Consider the following 14,667-nt stretch of genomic DNA (forward strand, 5'->3'; position numbering starts at 1 on the left):
TGGGTCCAGTCTGCAATTTCTCATTGTATTTTGTTGTGAATTTATATAGTGTCAGCAGGTGGATAATACGCCACGCCGTCCTGAATTTTTGTGTCTCAAAATGTCCCTCTTTACTCTTGGCACATATGAGTGAGAAGGTCCAGAGCGGAAAGGCAATGCTTTTTGAGACCAGCAGATTCTTCAACGATAGGAGTGATGGCTTCCTATAGTGCGAGGTGCTTGTCATTTAGGAGTAGTAGTTTCCTGGGAGGTAGAAGGCGCCTCTCCCATGGACATTGGTGTGCTCCTGGTTAGTCAGAGGTACATACCCCGTGGACAGTGGAAGGATAATCTTAACAGTAGGTGGCTCCTGTCATGTGCACAGTGGTAGGAGTTTCAATAGTGGAAGGTGCCTCCCTTAATCTATCTTTTATGGATAGTGGAGGGTGCATGCTCCCTGACCAACGGCAGAGTTGTGGACCGTGGATAGTCCTTGTATCCTATACAGTTGTAAGGTCCTAGATAATGTGATGGTTTGTCTTCAGGGTAGTGCTTTCCGCTAGACAATGAGAACCCTGGGCAGTCGGAGGGTTTTATTCCCGTGGGCTGTGAGACTGTTTTAGACATTGGACAGTTGGTGTGACCTGCCTCTGGAGACAGGTAGGGTCATTATATACAGTGTACATGTTCGGGCACCTTTAAACAGTGGAAGAGATCCTGAACTAACAAGCAGGGCTTAAACTCAGTGGTTCGCAGTGACAGCGAAAGCCCACACATTTTTCTGGAAAGTGACAGGGTCTTATGGACTGGATCCTTGAAACCATTCATTGGTTTCTGAAGTTTGTGTGTCAGAGCACACTAAAGTGTGGCCTGCTGTAGGGTTATTTATATAAATATATTCCAAAGCATACCAAAGACGAAGGCTGAAAATCCTGTACTGACAAGGTTGTAGGAGAATGAGTACCACGCAATTTTGGGTGTGAATTTGCTCAGCCGAGTTTATGGGGGCAGTTTTTATACCCTTGAAGGGAACCAAAGTCAAATCGGGAACCAATGTTGGGCTTTGCTCGGTAAGAGGCATTACCTCCTCGTCCGTCTTCCTCGCCACAGTAATTACTAAGGAGCATCCTGCTCCCACAGAAACTCCAAGCAAAAGTTAACTTACTAGTCTCTCTATCCCTCCATTATGGCCCCCAGTGGCAACCACCAATCACATAAAAGGATACAAGATCCACAACATGACCTGTTTTTTGTTTCTGCACTACTCCGAGTGCTGTTCATGTTCCTGTTCTACAGGTGAGTTGAGGGCGGCGGTCCTGCTTTAGCGGACTCTTGGGCCCCATTCTGATTTGGGGGGGGGGGAGTTGGTTTTCACGCTTGTATTGCCTGTTTAACCCCACCCTTGGTTGGCGCTTAGGGCCTTTTCCCCTGTCCTGCTCTAGCGGACGCTGGGTATTGCTGTGCCGCTCGCTTTTGTTTTTGCTACCGGGTCCTGCTTTTGCTGACTCGGTGTATCTTCCCTGTTTTCATGGGTGTGTTACCGCTACAACGCATCTTTTACAACGTAATGCTGTTACAACGCAGCTATTACATCGCAAATACCATTACAATGCATGCCATTACAACGCATGGCATTACATAGCAGATGGTATTACAACGCATACCATTACATCGTAAGTATTGGTAAGTATTTAATTTTTTTTTATTTTATTTAATGTTATTATTGATTTAATTATTATTAATTATAAAAAAATATTTATTTCGTTTTTAAATATTATAAATTAAATATATTAATGTAAGTATTTTTTAAAATAAGTATGAGTATAGGAGTATATGTTTTGGGGTACTGATGTATATGTTTTGGGGTGTTTGGGTATTTTTAGGTTTTAGGGTAGGGTTTGGGTTTTGGGGTACAGGGGTGTTTTTAGGTTTTAGGGCAGGGTTTGGGTTTTGGGGTACAGGGGTGTTTTTAGGTTTTAGGGCAGGGTTTGGGTTTTGGGGTACAGGGGTGTTTTTAGGTTTTAGGGCAGTGTTTGGGTTTTGGGGTACAGGGGTGTTTTTAGGTTTTAGGGTAGGGTTTGGGTTTTGGGGTACAGGGGTGTTTTTAGGTTTTAGGGTAGGGTTTGGGTTTTGGGGTACAGGGGTGTTTTTAGGTTTTAGGGCAGGGTTTGGGTTTTGGGGTACAGGGGTGTTTTTAGGTTTTAGGGCAGGGTTTGGGTTTTGGGGTACAGGGGTGTTTTTAGGTTTTAGGGCAGTGTTTGGGTTTTGGGGTACAGGGGTGTTTTTAGGTTTTAGGGCAGTGTTTGGGTTTTGGGGTACAGGGGTGTTTTTAGGTTTTAGGGCAGGGTTTGGGTTTTGGGGTACAGGGGTGTTTTTAGGTTTTAGGGCAGTGTATGGGTTTTGGGGTACAGGGGTATTACGACTTTATATAAATTAAATTAATTAAATTAATTTTATTTAATTTAATTAAATTAATAACAATATTTACAATTATTAATTTAATTGTATTAATAAACGATTACAATTAAATTATATTATTTAAAAATGTTTAATTAATTAAATTCTTTTAATTTTATTAAATATAATTATATTATGTATTATTTATAACTTAATTAAATTATAATTATATTTATTGTAATTAATTGCATTATATTATTTTCTATTTATAAATGTTTTATATATCATTAATTATATTATTTTAAATATATTAAATTAATATATTATTAATTTAATTGTATTAATAAACGATTATAATTAAATTATATTATTTAAAAATGTTTAATTAAATACTTTTAATTTTATTAATTATAATTATATTATGTATTATTTATAACTTAATCAAATTATAATTATATTTATTGGAATTAATTACATTATATTATTTTCTATTTATAAATTTTTTATATATCATTAATTATATTGTTTTAAATTACTATAATTAAATTAATTACTGTTTTAAAAATGTTATATTATTTTTATTATTTTAAATTAATTTAATTAACTTTATTACATTTTTTAAAAAAAAGATATACTTACCAATACTTACGATGTAATGGTATGCGTTGTAATACCATCTGCTATGTAATGCCATGCGTTGTAATGGCATGCATTGTAATGGTATTTGCGATGTAAAAATCGCGTTGTAACGGAACGCGTTGTAAAACATCGCGTTGTACTGACACCAATCCGTTTTCATGCCTCAGTGGGAGGGGGGGGGGGGGTCTCATGCGGGTTCCCTTCCTCCCACATGCTTGTTTCTTTTTACTGTACTACTGAGTCCTGCTTTAGCAGACTCAGTGTTTTTTTTCTGTTTTCATGCCTACGGGGGGGGGGGGGGGTGAGGGCTGGTGGTTCGCTCGCCGGTTCCCTTCCTCCCACATACATGCATGTTTGGTTTGGCTGTACTGCCATGTCCTGCGTTGGCGGACTCGGCGTGCCTTGCTTCTTTTCTTACTGTTGCAAGGGGGCTCCCTCCTTCCTCGTGGTTGTCTGCTTCCACGTCTCCAGGGGCTGGCTGGGCTCGTTTGCCGGCCAGGGAGGGGGCGTGGCTTCATACCGTCTTGCTGTGGTTTAGCACGATGTCTGCTGCGCGCCTTCTGGCGGCTAGTGGAGGTGTTGTGCCTGCTAAGGTCACTTCTTGGCTTCCTTTTTCGTATGTGGGTATTTCCCCTCTAACGATCCAGAGGGTTGTCCTTCTGCCTCTGGCGTCTGTCATGATTTTCATGGGCATGCCGATGGCCGACCTGGGACGTTTTCCTTATGGTACGTGCCTTGATGTAGGGGGGCGGCGGTCCTGTTTTAGCAGACTCTTGAGCGCCGTTTTGGGGGGATGCAGTGTCATTTGTTCTGGTTTTATCCCCCCTTGTTGGGCACTTTATGCATATTCCCCCGTCTTGCTTTCAAGTACCGGTTCTGTTTCTGCTACTGACACAGAGTCTTGCCTTTGCAGACTCTGCGTCTTATTTGGGGGCCTGATATTGTTTACTCGTGTTGCCGAGTCCTGCTCTAGCGGACTCTGCATGTTTATTGGTGCCTCCTGATGCCGCCATTGTGCTTGTGGCAGTCCCGGCGTGTTTTCCGGGGTGCCCATTCTCACGGAACAGGGTTCGACTCCTGCCTAATCTGTGAAGGTTTCCCCAGGTGCTACTTTTTCGTAAGTCCCGTGTGCGTTTCCCTGCACGCCTTCCTGTTTGTAGCCACGACATTTGGTTTCCCGCTGTTGGTAATTTTTTAAGGCGGGCAAGTGGGGGGGCTGCTTTCGCTCGCGGTTTGTGTCCGCTTCTGATACTGCATGTATTTATGTAGCGCTTGCCTCGCGGGTGCTTGTAGGGTTTGGTGTTTACCTCCACTTGTGCTTCTGCATACTCAGTATGTTGTTGGCTTCCCTCCAGGTCACGCTTGTGGGTCACATCCGTTTTCTCTTCTCCTGTTATGTTATGTTAAATTTAGCTTATAAAGCGCACGTACGCCCGTAGGCTTCATGGCGCTGTAGGAAGTTTTCAGAGCATAACACAACAACAGGAGGACAACTTAGAACATCTAAGGATAGGCTTCTCTAAAAAGCCAGGTCTTAAAGGCTAGTCTAAAGGCTAGAATATCCTCGTGTGACCTTAAAGAAACTGGCAAGGAGTTCCAGAGGGAGGCAGCAAGAAAATGAAAGGAGCTGCCGCCCTGACGTTGTTTCCTAACAACCGGCACCGTGAGCAAGTTTTTGTGACCAGAACGGAGGGAGGGGGTGTATCTGGCAAGCAAGTTGATGATAAATTTGGGGCCTTTGCTTTGTAATGCCCTAAAGATAATGCAGCCGGTTTTAAAAGCCGCCCTCTGGGCAACCGGCAGCCAGTGCAGGTCTGCCAGGCCTGGCCTGATGGACTGCCATTTAGGAAGCCCACAGATCAGCCTGGCCGCCTGATTTTGAACCAGCTGCAGCCTCTTGAGCTGCCCGGCTGGAAGGCCCAAATATAAACTATTTGAGTAGTCCAGCCTAGACAGCACAAGGGCGATGGTCACCTGTATCAGGGCAGAATGGGTTAGGAAATGGGCAATCTTTCTAATCTTGCGCAGCTGAAAGAAGCAAGCGGAAACAACTGACCCTACCTGACTTTTCAGGGAGAGGTCTTCACTAAAGGTGACTCCAAGGCTCTTAACCATGCGGGATTTGGAGGGGGGATTTCCCATCTCCGGAGGCCAAAATTGAGGTCCCCAGCTGAGTTCGCTCTTCCCAGGCAAGATCGGTTAAGTTTTAGGTGGTTAAGGCCCATCCATCTCTGGATATGAGCCATGACCTACCTAAACTCAGTGACAGCATCCGGCGACCCCAGGGGGAAAACCAATTGCACATCATCTGCGTAATTAAAGATCCACACTTTGAATTTCCTCAAGGTGTACAAGAGGGGACGCAAGTATAAATTAAATAAAAGGGGAGACAGGGATGAGCCTTGAGGGACACCGCAGTCATTCTTAATTCTAGGGGCTGTGAAGGTGCCCAGTCTCACTGCTTGAGTCCGGTCGGACAAGAATGATTCCACCCAGCTCAGGGCAGTACCTCTGAGGCCTGCCTGCTCGACACGGCCGACCAAAATAGTGTGGTCGACCGTGTCGAATGCAGCAGACAGGTCAAGAAGCACCAGTGCCTGGTGGACATCCCTGTCTGCGTTACACCGAAGTGTATTCTGGACTGCCAGGGTTACCGTCTCGGTCGAATGGCCTGGACGGAACCCAGCTTGATTTGGCTCCAGAAATCCAGTGGTTTCCACAAAGTTGGAAAGGCAATTGGAGACGTGAGCCTCCAATATCTTGGATAAGAACGGCAACAGGGATATAGGACGATAAATTGATGAGTCCTGGGGGTCCAGACCTGGTTTTTTAATTAGAGGGATTAGCAGAGCGTGTTTAAAGCCAGAAGGTACCCTGCCCTGGGTCAGTGATTTATTTAGTAGGGGTAGAATACCCTGAGGGATAGTCTGACCGATTTCCGAGAAGATGTGGGGGGGGGCAGATGTCGTTAGGGGATCCGGACTTTACCCTCGTCAAAAGTGAAGAAAAAGTTTTACCATCAATGGCCGGGAAGGTATCTAATACAGAGGGATTGTAAAAGACGTCATCCAAAGGAAGTGACGTTGGGGAACTAGCAATGCTCGATTTAATAGTGACAATTTTTTCTCTGAAAAAATTATTCAGGGAATCACATAGCTTCTGCGTAGGAGCTATTGAAGGGGCTGTCCTGTCGTTGTCACAGAGTTCATTAACTATATTAAAAATATCTTTGGACTTGTTGGATGACGATAACATTTTTGTGGAGAAGTAGTTAAGTTTGTGTTGATTTAAAAATTTTTGATAATTTTTCCTAGTGACGCAGAAGGTTTCCCTATCCTGTGAGGAGTAGGTGGCTCTCCACTGTCTTTCTTTCTGTCGTACCCCTAATTTAAGTGCTCTAAGTTCTTGAGTGAACCATTTGTGGGCATCATTGCCTCTAATGTTAGGTAAGTATACAGAGGGGGCGAACAGATCTGCTGCGTGGAGAAGCCAGGAGGACAGTGCCCTCTCGTCAACCTCCAGATCTTCGTCTAATGGGGGAAGGGTGTTGTTCAGCGTGTCCATGAACCCAGAGCGGTCCATGGATTTCCATTTACGGAACTCTTTACCCATGGGAGGTTTGGCCTTGTGCTGCCCTTGAATTTCTAGCGGGAACTGGATAAGATAATGGTCTGACCAAATGCAAGGGCTTATAATAGGAGAGAATGGTGGTACGTTATATGTCCAGATTTGGTCCAAGCTGTGACCCTTCTGGTGAGTGGGAGAGTGAATGTGTTGGACCAGGTTTAGATCTGTAAGCAGATCCCTCAGTTCTCCAGCTTGGGTGTCAGTGTCTGTTCTATCGAACCAATAGTTTAAATCCCCCACTAGGACAGTTTTAGAGTGCTTTATTACATGGGAGGCCAGTTGTTCTGCCAAAAGTACTGGATAATTGGCCATGTATTGGGGAGGGCGGTATAACAGAATTACGGTAAGAGCCCCACTCTCTGAGTCTAGTGTGATTACCAAATTCTCTGTGTTGGGGAGAGTGAGAGAAGGTAATTCCCGGAAATGAAAAGATTTCGAAATGATTGCTGCTACCCCACCTCCAGCCTTCCCTTGTGCACGGTTGGCAGTCAGTTCTCCTGACTACCCCTCTCATTTTGCATGTTACTGTGTCCTGTTTTAGCGGACTTGATGTTCCCTGCTTTCGGGCCTCCCTGTTTTGCTCGCATGGGAGGGTTTTGACTGTGGGTTTGTAGGTCCCTGGTTCTATCCCGGGTTTCGTCACAGTTTGGACTTCTGCTTTGTATGTCGCAGAGCTGTTTGATGTCAAATCGTTTTGACGCTCTTCGTTATCATATCCTTTAATTGCTGCGCTTCTTGGGATCATGCAGTGACATGCCTGCAGCGTGCTGCTCCCGGACTGGGGCTCTTTTCACTGGTTTCCTTGGTGATGGTACGCTTTTGGGTTGCTCCTACTTGCCATGGTGGCGTTGCTAGTCAATCTTTTTTCACAGCCGCGGAGGGTTCTTCTGGTTCTCTGGACTCAGTCCCTTGCCTTGCGTTGTTTCAGCATCTGTTGGGTCCTGCGGTGGCGGCTGCCTTGCATGTTCAGGAATCGCTTCCCCTCCCTTGAGGGCCAGCTGTGTTCCGGGTCCTTCCCGTGTCACGGTGAGGGAGGAAATTGTGGACCTGCATGGTCTTTTTATGCTGGGGTCGGATCTTGGGGTTATTCTTCAACGCATCCGTTCCTTCCTGTTGTTTCCCGAGTCCGTGTTGGATTTCCCCTGGTTTCTGATGTGGATGGTGGGATGTCTCACGGAGGCCTATGTCCGGTGATAGCTCTGCCTTGGTTGGATTGATGTTTTTGTTCCGTCACATGCCAGTTGGTGTCCTTGGAGGTGTTCCTACCTCTGCTCATTCATTGGGCTTCTGGGTTCCTTCGGTTTGTGGGATGCTTCTCTCCATGCCCCTGTCATTTTGACCTCTCGTATTGGTTTGCCTTTTGGCATGTGTTCCTCCCCTCGTGTCTTTGCTGCGGTTCTGGCTCCTCTGGTTGGACTTTTTCATGGAAGGGGGGTTGTGTTCTTCCTTACCTGGTTGTTTGGTTGAATCTGCTTCTTTTTTCTCTGAGGCAATGTTCCATGTCCGTGAGGGTTGCCTGGTCCTTGTGGGTCACGGTTTCTCTTGCTTCCTGATTCCTTCTCTAGATCGGATGCACATTAGGGTTCACTTAGGACGCTGTTGGGTTTGGTGTTCGGGCATCATACACTGACTTTGCCTCTGGAGTCTGTTTTCGGTCCCTGGTGTCGGGGACTTGCCCTCCAGTGTGACTTTGGTTGGGGTTCCGGGTATTCTGTCCACCTGCTTGCTGGTGAAAGTGCCTCAGGCTCCTCTCCCTTTGTCTCGTATGATGAGTTATCTTCTTTTTCTCATAGACACCCCTATGGTCTGGATTTCGATCTGGGGGTTCCTGTCCCTGCCTAGTGAGGGTGGTTCTTGTTTTGGTGGCTAGATGTCGGTCGTCTGTTCCGATGTCCTCCGTTTCTGTTTGTTCCCTCTCGGACGGTCACTGCGCGTGTCTGTCTGTGGCCTTGGGGGGCTTTTCTGGATGACTCTTTGATGCGGACTGGTGGTCGGTAGCTCTGCTTTCTTGTTCTCCGTTGCAGGGGGCTGAAGGCTGTTCAGTTGGGTCGCTGGACTTTTACCAGCCTTGCTGGCGGTTCGCCGTGTTGGTGTCTGGGCGGACTCTCATGTTGTCATGTTCTGCTTCTCTCTGTAGGGAGGGTGTCATGGTTGGCCTCACTGTCTGCGGTTTCTCTCCTGAACCGGGGGAGTGCGTGGACGGGATGTCTGTGTGGGATCTTCCCTCTGTGGGGTCTTTTTATCTGCTACAGATGATATTTCTGCCGTTGTTGTGGTGTTTTGAATATCGGATGGTGGACTTGTTTGCTTCTTCGGTCCTTGGCACGTTCCGTTGTTTCTTCTCTTTTATGCCTTTTCCGTGGGCTTGGAGGTGGATTCAATGCCCTTCTAGTGGCCGAGGGGCCTGTTGTCCGCCTTCCTCTGGTCCCCCTACTTCCGGCACTTGTGCTGGGGTTTGGGTGTGTTGGGGGTTTGGTGCCTCTGGTGGTTCCGGGTTGGCTATGCCCCCCGTGGTATCCTCTGTTGTTGGTGGCGGCGGCTTTGCGTCCAGGTTGGGCGTTGCCGTTCCTTTCATTTCCATTTGTTGGACCCTCTGGTTCATCTTCCGGTGTTCCGGTCCGTGATCCTTCTGGGTTGGCTCTTGTGCAGTGTTCCCTGTTCCTGGATTATTGTTCATTTGGAGTTGCGGGCCTTGTTCTGCTGTGGGGGAGCCCCTCTGCTTTGTTGTCTTTCGCTACGCTTTGGGTCTCCTTTGCTATTAGGGTCTGCACTATGATTTGGCTCCTGGTCGGGTCCTGGATATTTTTTGGTGAGGTCGGTGTTGGTTGGGCTTGGCCCTTTCTACCCTCCATGTTTGGGGGGGGGCTACCTTTTGGAGCTTTTTCTTGGTCTCCCTTTTGTGTCTGTGGGGCCTTTTGGAGACTCGTCTTTCGTGTCTCTGGACCTTCTATCCCCTTGTCCTGGGTTATCTCCTCCCTGTGGGACCTTCCGTTGGTGTTGGTGCATTGCACGGAGTTCCATTGGTCACTTGGAGTACGGGGACTTGCTGTTTTTGACGTTTGGAAGGTTTCGGTGCTCTTGCGTACTCTTCCTTCTTTTATGCCTGCTTGTGCTCTTCTTAGTCTGTAGGCAGGGGTGTTGCTTCGTGTTGACTCCTTTGCATATTTTTGGTTGTGTAGCGTGCCTTGATGAATTCTTGGTCTCTCACGGCTGCTTTTTCTGTGGTGGTCTCTTGTTTGTCATTTTAGCTGCTCCGTAGGGGTCTGTTGCCATCTCTTCCGCTCTCAACCGGTGGATTTGGGTGGCTCTCCTTTTGGTGCCTGTTTCAGTCGGTAGTTCCCTCTCGTTCGTTTCGGGGGCATTCTTCTGGTTTGTTGTGGTTTCTTGGTCCGCCTTTCCGGTTGTTTCCATGGGTGTTTGGCTGGTCGACAACTTGGTCTTCCCCCTCATGCCTTCTTTTCTCGTTACCGGCTTGAGGTTGGTGCTTCTGTTGCCATTGCCTCTTTGGTTCGATACTCAGTGGTTTCTTGAGGTGTATCTCTCTACTTTGTTGTCGCTAACATTTTTTTGTTGTGCTGCCTTCCGTGTGTGGGATGTATTTCCTATCCATGAAGCTGATATTGCTTTGGTATCTGCTCATTAGTAATTACTGTAGTGAGGAAGACGGACGACGAGGTAATGCCCCGGTTACTTACCGGTAATCTTCATTACTCCAAGTCCTATTCTTCCTCGCCCCAGTATAGTTTCCCTTCCCCCTTTGTTGTGGCTTCATGTATACGGCTTTGTTTTACAGGTCGTGATGTGGATCTTGTATCCTTTTATGTGATTGGTGGTTGCCACTGGGGGCCATATTGGAGGGATAGGGAGACTAGTAAGTTAACTTTTGCTTGGAGTTTCCCTGGGAGCAGGATGCTCATTAGTAATTACTGTGGTGAGGAAGACTAGGACTCGGAGTAATGAAGACTAACGGTAAGTAACCGGGGCATTATTCCTTTTTTAAGTATTGCGTATTTGGAGGACTTAGCCATGGATGCTAATTAGATGTAACCAGTGGTAGCTAGTTGCTCCTACCCCTGGCAGGCTCTTTTATTTGCTTGGGTCTGTCCTTTCTAGTTTCTACCATGATTTCGGGGTTCATGAAGGACATTGAGAGTAACGACGGCTCTCAGAGCCCTGTTTACTTTCTGTCGTTTTCAATCCAAGCCCTTCATCAGCACATAGGGGACTGTTACGGCACACATTATGGGACAGTAGGTCAACCTGTGATTTTTTTGTAATTTTACTATTATTCTTATCAAAGGGTATGTGATCTACTTCCCCCTACCACTGGCGTTTTGGTGAAACTTTTTCTTTTCTTCTCACCTATCGGAGACAGGTGTTTTAATACTTTTTCTTAACAAAAAAAACGAAAGATTTACATTGAGACATTACTTTTGTTTCACAAATGTAATGGACGGGAGACTTGGGTGTATGTAGTTTAGTTTTCTTCACTAATATTTTTTGGTAAGAAAATGGAGCAAGCCATGTCACTACCTTTTTAAAATTGTCTTATCAAAGTGAAATGGAGCCACATAGATAAAAGGTGTCTTAACCCCTTCTTTAGATGTCTGGTGAATTTGTCCCTTTCTGTTGTGATGTATGTCCTGCTTAGTTCTGTAAACAGAAAAAGCCCTCTGCTTTTCATATTGTGGGAGGAACATTTTTTATAAGTTGGTATTTTAAGTGTCAGAAAATTAATATTATCTGTTTTTTGTTATCTCAGCGATACAAAACCAACTAAATGGCTAGCCTTCCTGTCCTACACCTCTCCTAACCACAATCACCCTTGGTTTGGCCATCAATGACACTAGAAGGAGGGAATAAGAGAATGACGTCTACATATTGTATCTTATATACTGAATGTTTCCATTACACTTAAACACCCCTGATGTATAAGGGGTTACAAGCTTGGACCATTCCCCGTTGAAATGATGCGAAGAATAATAGGGTGTAGTTGGATGCATTCTTTATATTGTGCAACTGTATATTGTTGGTGTACATCAGACTGCCTCCACATTTTGTACTACGGGGCCGGCGGTGGATACTTCTGTCTATCGACATGGGAGTATACGGAAATGCATCTATAAGTAAATGTTCTATTTATCAGCACAGCGTGCAGCAGTCTAATCCATATGTGAATCCTACAGCTGTGTTTGCTGAGTGCCTGCAAGTTACAGCAAACTTCTCTGCAGTGTCAGCCCCGAACAAGGAGTGCCTGTTTCTGTGCTTTGAGTCACCTTATTGCAGACACACCCTACCTCCACTTTTGTCCACATTCCAGTCTGAGATAATACATTTTAAATATTTGACTATCTTTGCCCAAACAGCGGCGGTTTCAAAACTCATAATTGACTGGAATGTTGCCATTCCTGTGAAATACAGATGGAAGCAAACGAAAAGCCTAAAAATACACGCACAAGTGGCTTGTATTCTTCTGAAGCGTTGTAATATTACTGTTGAGGTGACACTTAAAAAACCTTTTGGTTTTGGTCTTATGGTCCATTTCACTGACCGTAGAACAGCGGCCTTCTTAAATCACTTTTTGGGACATATTAGACAATTGATTCCATATTTTGTATGATCAATTGTGCAATATTAGATTCCAATGTCATTGCATGCAGAAATATTAGTTTTAAAAAATGTTATAATATTGCCATCAATTCTGCCAACAAAATTCATTTAGTTACCTGACATTGAAGTGACCATTTTCCAGTCATGTCCTCTCATCTGTTGGTAAACTCGCCGTGGCACTTCTAGATTAGTGTCGTTCTCCTTCTTGGCTTACAAGAATGGAATCCACTAACCATGGATCATAGTTCCATAACAGTCCTTTGTACTGTCAAGGTTTCCCCTAAGCCTCGCCTTCCGGAGACTGGGCAAGGAATGTCTGAAGAGAATGTTCTGGTGAGTGGCAAAGGTGTTGGGCCAAAACCCCAGGCCCTTTGTAACTCAAAGCCAATTGTACATTCCTGGTGGTAAATATTACCTTTCGTCCTGGAATTACAGACGCCAGATACAGCGGAGCCTGCTGAACTGAAAAGTCTTTCAGTTTCAGTCACCAACATTTAGGGGGTAACATCTGTTGTACTGTGCGTCAGTCCATCTATATTTCTCATATCACAGTTAGGGAGTTACTCTTATTGTCGTAGGCTATGGATTTTTTTGCAACTTGATATGCAGGCAGTGCCAGACGTGAAGTCAATAATTCGGGAGACCCTTGCATTTCAGGTGGGCCGCATGCTGGTACAATCTCACAGGCTATTATGCACATTTAAAGCACCATCAAAGGGGGAATTAGTGCAGCATCTGCTGATACAGAGGCCCCTGACACCCTCAAACAACACAGCACAGTCCCCGCAACAGTTCTTGCAGAATCACACGACATAGCTGCTTTGATCTGAAAATAAGACTGTTCTTTACACGCCAGGCTGTCAACATATGTCACTTTTCTGGTTGTGGCCATTGCAAAGTATTTACCTCCATCCTACAGTGTTTTCTAATCCTTCGGAAGGGACCACCAAAGTATCCTTCCGCTAGTATCCGCCTTCTCTGCCCCAGTGAAGTGTGCTCTTCTAAGGCAAATAGGTGAACTCTGAACAACACAAAATGATCACTCCAATGTGCAGTCTTCTTCCTGGTGTTGTTCAGTTCCAAGTCAACTAGTTTCTCATAGAGTACTAACATTCTAGTTTAATTGGAGATGGTGGCATTCTGAAATGGCCACTTCATTTTGGTTATTGGAAGCAGTCGACTCATGCCAATCAATGGTTGTTTCCAAGCTCTTGGTTCTTAGCAGCTCACAGCAAAAGTTACAGGAGATGAACTGGAAGCTCATATCGTTTGTGTAGGTTGTAGCTTCTGCATGCGCTTTGCCACAATTGCTTCCTCAAGTGATGTACCTCTCAGTCCCAAGCTGCCCTGCTGGAACAGGTATGGTCAAGACTGGCTGAAAAACTTGGGTTCTTCAGCTCTTTTGAAAGGCATGTGGATCCAAAATGAGAGACCTATACTTTTGGCTTTATAGTGGTTTCTGCAGGGTGGGGGAAGGCGAGCAGCACAGGGGACTACCGTGCATGGAATGGGAAGCAGTAACTCTATCACTAACCTTATGAAGCATCATATAACCATAAGGACCTTATGCATAAATAGTGTTGTGTAGTTCCTATCAATCTATATAGGATCTGTGCGTTTAAACAACATAAACTGTGGGATAGGTGCCCAGACTGATTCCAGACACCCCCACCGGATACGTTCACCTGTATACCAGCTAGCTCACAGTGCCACCATGATCTCTTCTTACCAAGCGAGATGGGGACACCCCTTGGGCAAGGAATTGCTGATGGGACTTGTATCTGTTCAGGAGTGTTGTAATACTTTATATCATATTGGATTATCCTTCTACAAAAGTTCCTTTTAGTATAATCTTTACACAAGACAGTGGTCCCTAGTCAAAGGGATATTTTGCGAAATAAATATAGGCTAGATAGCAACTATATTCATTGTCCAGCCGGACAGTATTTAATTCCTGATAAGTAAAATACAAAAGGAATATAGTGTGATACAAGCAGGACACCAGCCGATGCCCAACTAACACACTTAGGAGAAAGACAAACAAGAATTTAGAGGCAATTCAGGTAGTCCGTGTATAACAATTCACAGTCAGACAATAAGGTTAGTCCACTATTGCTTGCGTCATTAGCATAATTCGTATGCATAGTGTGACAAGGTCGACGACGTTTCGAACCCTATACTTATTCAGAATTCTTCTTCAGGACTAACAATACATGCCTTCTTATTTGAAAGTCAAAATTACCTTTTTTTGGCCCATATTGGAGGGCTAATATGGAAAGCGCAAGGCCAGAATAATAGCGAGGTAGTCTGCCGGATATATAGCCGGGCAGCAATCAACCGTAATAGGGGCAGTACGGCAAGAAGCAAGGAACGGGTCGTCAATGCGGTCCGCGTTCGGGGGAAGATGCCTTTTAG

At 45.3% G+C, this 14,667-nt stretch overlaps 1 protein-coding gene across 2 annotated transcripts in view; it reads left to right on the forward strand.

The window, feature by feature from the left end:
- The window catches only part of CPTP (ceramide-1-phosphate transfer protein), an 88,179-nt gene that overhangs the window by 454 nt on the left and 73,058 nt on the right, over positions 1–14,667 (forward strand). The gene's annotated exons all lie outside the window — the stretch shown is intronic.

Source organism: Lissotriton vulgaris, chromosome 5 (genome assembly GCF_964263255.1).
Source record: "Lissotriton vulgaris chromosome 5, aLisVul1.2, whole genome shotgun sequence".
In the NCBI taxonomy this organism is placed as follows: Eukaryota; Metazoa; Chordata; class Amphibia; order Caudata; family Salamandridae; genus Lissotriton; species Lissotriton vulgaris.